We start from the raw sequence: 4,986 nt of genomic DNA on the forward strand, positions 1-4,986 counted from the left end.
GGAAGAAAAACAAATGTACCCTGACATCTAGAATTTTCTAGTCCGCTTTTTAATAATTTAATTGCCAGAACCAGTGCAAACATTAAAATCAAACCACATTTTCAGTTTAAAATACACTAGTCTGGGCCTAAAGATTATAAATTGTATAAATGATGTATCTTCATCCCAGAGAAGACTTTTGGTTTAGTTTATATAATATACCATAGGACTGAGGTTACACGCTTTTTTGTTACCAAGCAGACACACATATTGCAAGCTAACAACTCTGTGAGTGTTTGTTAGATTTCATTCTCCCTCTTCTACAGTGTGGGAAACAGAGTCAGAGCTGCTCTGACTGCTTCACGCTTAGGGAGCTGAGACAGGAACCCAGGTCTCTCCAGCTCTGAAGCCTCCTATTCACTTTACACCACAGCAAAAACAAGTGAATCGAAAAAATTGAACTGAAAATTCGTCAAAGTCAGCAAAAACAAATGAATCAAAAAAATTGAACTGAAAATTCATCAGGCATGCACATGGAAAAGAAAACATAGTCACGCAGTCTAGAGCCTAAAAATACCCTCGGGGGGACCTCCATCGAGTCTAATTTTGAAGATTGAGGGTCTTGAAGCGTTATTATCCCCAAGAATTCCGTCCTCTGGTCCACCAGGGTAACCTCGTCTCTCTCTAGAGCATCTGCCCCCACTTCTGTGCTATCATCTTCCTTATCCGTATCTCCGGCCTAAAACTTTTCTGAAGGCCAGGCCTCTCTCATCAACTGCCCAGATGCCCCCCCTTCCCCACCTCCGGAACATTTTGCTCACCCTGTCCCAAACTGAGTGCATTACCTTTCTTTATTCCCCCACCAAACCCATTTATCTGAAGCGTCCTATCCTGGTTAATGGCATGGCCATAGCCGTCTACATCCTTGATTTCTCTCACCCCCCACATCCGACCAGTCAGCCAGGACTGTCACCTCCACTTTAGGCCCAGCTCCCTGATCTGGTTTCTCACCCCCTTCCCACTACAGGGCCCTAAAAAGCCCCAGTTAGCTGTCCTCAGACTACTTCAGCCACCTCATTTGTACCCCTGCCCTGGTCACACCCATCAGACAGGCTCATCCTCCACACTTACCAGCATTATCTTCCTGAAAGAATCTGAGCATGTCTCTCCCCTGCTTCAAAACTGCCACTGACTCTGAGTCTATATGACTCAAGCCAATCTCTTTCTCGTGGCCTCTTCACATGCTAACTTGTCCTGATCCTCTCCCCTGCTGAACCCCACAGACCAGTCCCACGACAACACCTTGCCCTCATGGTGCTTTTGTAACTGTGCTTTTGTACCCGCTGTTCCTCGGCCTGGAATGCCTTTACCCCAGCCCTTTCCCTGCCCTGAAACATTTGCTGGGTCCAAACCTCCACCGATGCCAGCCAGGCCCAAGCCTCTTTGACGCTGCAGCATTAACGCTCCTTCGTGGCCCCTGTCATGTTGCACTGGGATGCATTTGCACTGGGATGCATTTGCACTGGGATGCATTTGCACAGGGATGCATTTGCTTGTCTGCTCCCTCTGTGGCCGGGGATTGCCCTCTCTCATGGCAGGAGCTGAGATATATATATATATATATATATATTATATATATATTTATTATAATATTTATATTATCTTTAAGATTGCATATACCATAGATCCTCTCCATGTAAGAACCCCGTGACCCATGGCCGCTGGGCCTGCGCATCTGGAGCCTGTGCTCCGCAACAGGAGAGGCCACAACAGTGAGAGGCCCATGTACCGCAAAACAAAAACAAAAACAAAAACAAAAATTTGGTTCTCTTAAAATCACGAGTGTTTTCTAATCTCATCTGCGAGCTGTGTGTTGAGTCGGCATGGAATCAGCCAGCCTGGGACAGATTGGCCGGTGAACTTAGGCAAGTCCCTCGTGACCTTGGAGCCTCCGTTCCTACCTGCAGAAGGGGTCCAGCACGTCCCTTGTGGTGCAGCCCTAGGATGAAATGATACCCCCAAAGTGTCTAGTTCATGCATTCTGGCATGTGACTGGCACTAGACAAATGTTAGCTTCCTTTCCATATGGCTGAGCTTTTAAAATGGTTGTAGCCCACCTGCAGAGATTTACATGCAGAAGCAACCTGAAGGAACAGTTAGTAGCACTCTTAAAAAGTCTTGTGCAGTTTTTAGCTCTTAAAAATGTATGGAAGTGTGGCCAAAGCTAAACGGAGGCATGTGGTCACCCCTGGCTTTCTATTGATTTTGTGCCCTCTTTAACAAATGTTCTTTCAATATTCAATGTTTCTTGAAACAGACGCTGAGCGCTATGTGGACAAAGGATGAACAAGGAAGGCTGGGTAGTTCTACTTCTGTGCACAGAGAGGATGCTTCCTCCACTTAGTCAACCCAAAGGCCCCTAGTTAACTGGGCCCACACTCCTGGACAGCAATTTGGTCACTGTCTGTTGTTACCTGAGCGTGCCACTTGCTAAGCTCGCCTACCAGGTGCACCTTTGTTGGCTTGTTAGAAAATTACTTCTAACTACAGAGCTACAGTGCCTCCTCCGTCTTGTTTCTTTCCCAGTGAAGTTGCACATCCATTCATCAGATGTTTAATGGGTGTCAAGTCTATGCTAAGGACTGATCCACCACTGGGGATGCTATAAAAAGACAAAACCCCTGCCTGTCACTCAGACCAGATGATCCCCCGGCTCCACTCCCTCATCTGGTTCCGAGGCCCTGGTGGAGTTTTGCTGACCTGTTTTTGGCACTTTCCAGATGAATGTAGCCAGTAAACACGACAGTGTGAACAGGCAAGTAGAAAGTGATGCTGGTTTAACTAGCTTCTCAACAGGGGTGCCTTGCTTGGTTCAATAGGTTTGCATCTGCTGGGCCGGGTTCAAATTCCATCTGAAAATCAGTTCTTGCTTTGGAAGAGCACTGAAAGCAGCTTTATGCTTTAGAGGAACCCTGTGTGAACTCTGCCCTCAGGTGTGTGATCCCTGAGAGGGAGCGAGCCACCCTGCACCCCAAAAGCTCATAAGTTCAAGTGTGTCAGGGTACCTTTGAAGCAGGCTTTCCCCAGCCTCCCAGGCAATGGGTGAGGAATGAGAAACACCGGACCAGCGAGATGTTTCTCTTGGTGTTGACAGTGCCTGGGCTGCCTGTAGCCCCGCATTGTGGACCCCAGTCCTGGGGTGTATCAGACATGGGTCAGTGGCTGGGGAGACAGTACCACATAAGGTAAGTCTGTGCCCTCCAGGCTCCCACATTCCCCTAGGGAGGTCAAGGGAACAAACTAGCAATTATAATGCAACCTCCTCACAGTGTTTATACTGGCTGCTATTACTGGAGGAGTGATTAACTCTGCCCAGGGGAGTCCAAAGTCTTCCCTGTAGAGGCAATTTTAGCTGAGACTTGAAGGGTGTGTGAAGAATTACTAGGGAGACGAGAAGTGAAGGGCCAGTGGGTAGAGACAGGGTGCGGGAAGACGACATTGCAGGCATAGGAACAGCAAGTGCAGGGGCGCCTGGCAGCTGAAAGCAGGGCAAGTTTCAGGAACAGCATGGGGTGCACTTGGGAAACGCCGCATAGGGTGTCTGGAGGGAAGATGATGATAACATAGTAGTAACAGCTTATATGGATTGAGTGCCAACTAAGGGCCTGTTATGCATGATCTCTCTGGAGAGGGGAGAGAGAGAGAGGGAGGGAGACTGACTCATCTGTTCTTTTGGAGAGCGAGGAAGATGATCCCAGACACACGTGGATTTTTCTGCCGCAAACTCTGAATCCTAGACGGGTTTCTTCCTTCCAGTATTTCTGGGCTTCCTTTTCCTTTTTCAACCTCTCCTAAGCACATAACACCATAGAATTTTTATGGGAGGCAAATATTCCATGGTTCATCTGAGCTAACTCCTGGGTTACTGTATAAAATTTGAAATGACGCATGGTAAAGTACATTATGAGTTGGTTGGATGGGTCTTCCAACACTGGGGACTGTTATCCTTGGCTGTTGACATAGATAATCAAGATTTGAGGCTATTATGGAGACCATCATCCAGACATCCAATTCATTCAGCAAAGAATGAGCCCCTCCTACGTGCCAGATGCTGTTCCAGGTGCTGGGGATACAACAGTGAACAAAACAGACACAAGTTCCTGCCTCATGGGACTGACATTCTCCTGGGGGGGAAACAGACTATAAATAAAATGTATAAATAAAACACTCAGCGTGTTAGATGGTGATAAGTGCTATGGAGCAAAATCAATAAGAAAGAGGCAGGGGGAGTGCGAGGTCACGGGTGGACTTGCGCTCACAGACGGGCCCGAGAAGGCTTCTAACTGAGAAGGGGAGATTGAGGGGCCATGAGTCCTGCTGGGAAAGGCGTTCCTGGGAAGGCCTGAGGATGGAGTGTGCCAGGCACAGAAGGAGGCCTGTGAGGAGCATTTGGAGCAAGGGAAGAGCAGCTCTGGAGATGAGGTCAGAGAGGCTGGTAAAGACTATCTTCTTGGACCAAACTTGAGTCAGCCTCCTGAGTCCTCTTTCTGAATAGTCCCTGACCTTGGGCTCTGTCCTTGGCTCATTTAGTCCAGTTTTAGCAAGAATCCTGCTGGGTCAGTTCAGTAGAAAATCCCCCACCCTTGATAACTAATGAAATTCCTCATCCCCCAACCATTGATATCTTAGTAATTTTCCATCCTCTGACCAAACCCCCTCCCCCGCCGGCCCTGGTCTTTGGGCTATAACTCCGCACTTGTCGTTGTATTGAGTTGAGTCTCCTTACTCCAAAACCCCACTGCAGTAGCCCCTGAATGAAGTCTGACTTCCCATCTTTAACAAGTGTCATGGATAATTTTTTCTTTAATAGGGGAATGGAATGACGGATACATAGGGGCTTGGAAGCCACTCTAAGGTCCCCGGGTGCATGTGTGGGGTTGTTTGCTTTTTTTTTTTTTTTTTTTTTTTTGCGGTACGCGGGCCTCTCACTGCCGTGGCCTCTCCCGT

This window comes from Mesoplodon mirus (genome assembly GCF_964341445.2).
Source record: "Mesoplodon mirus genome assembly, chromosome: 18".
In the NCBI taxonomy this organism is placed as follows: Eukaryota; Metazoa; Chordata; class Mammalia; order Artiodactyla; family Ziphiidae; genus Mesoplodon; species Mesoplodon mirus.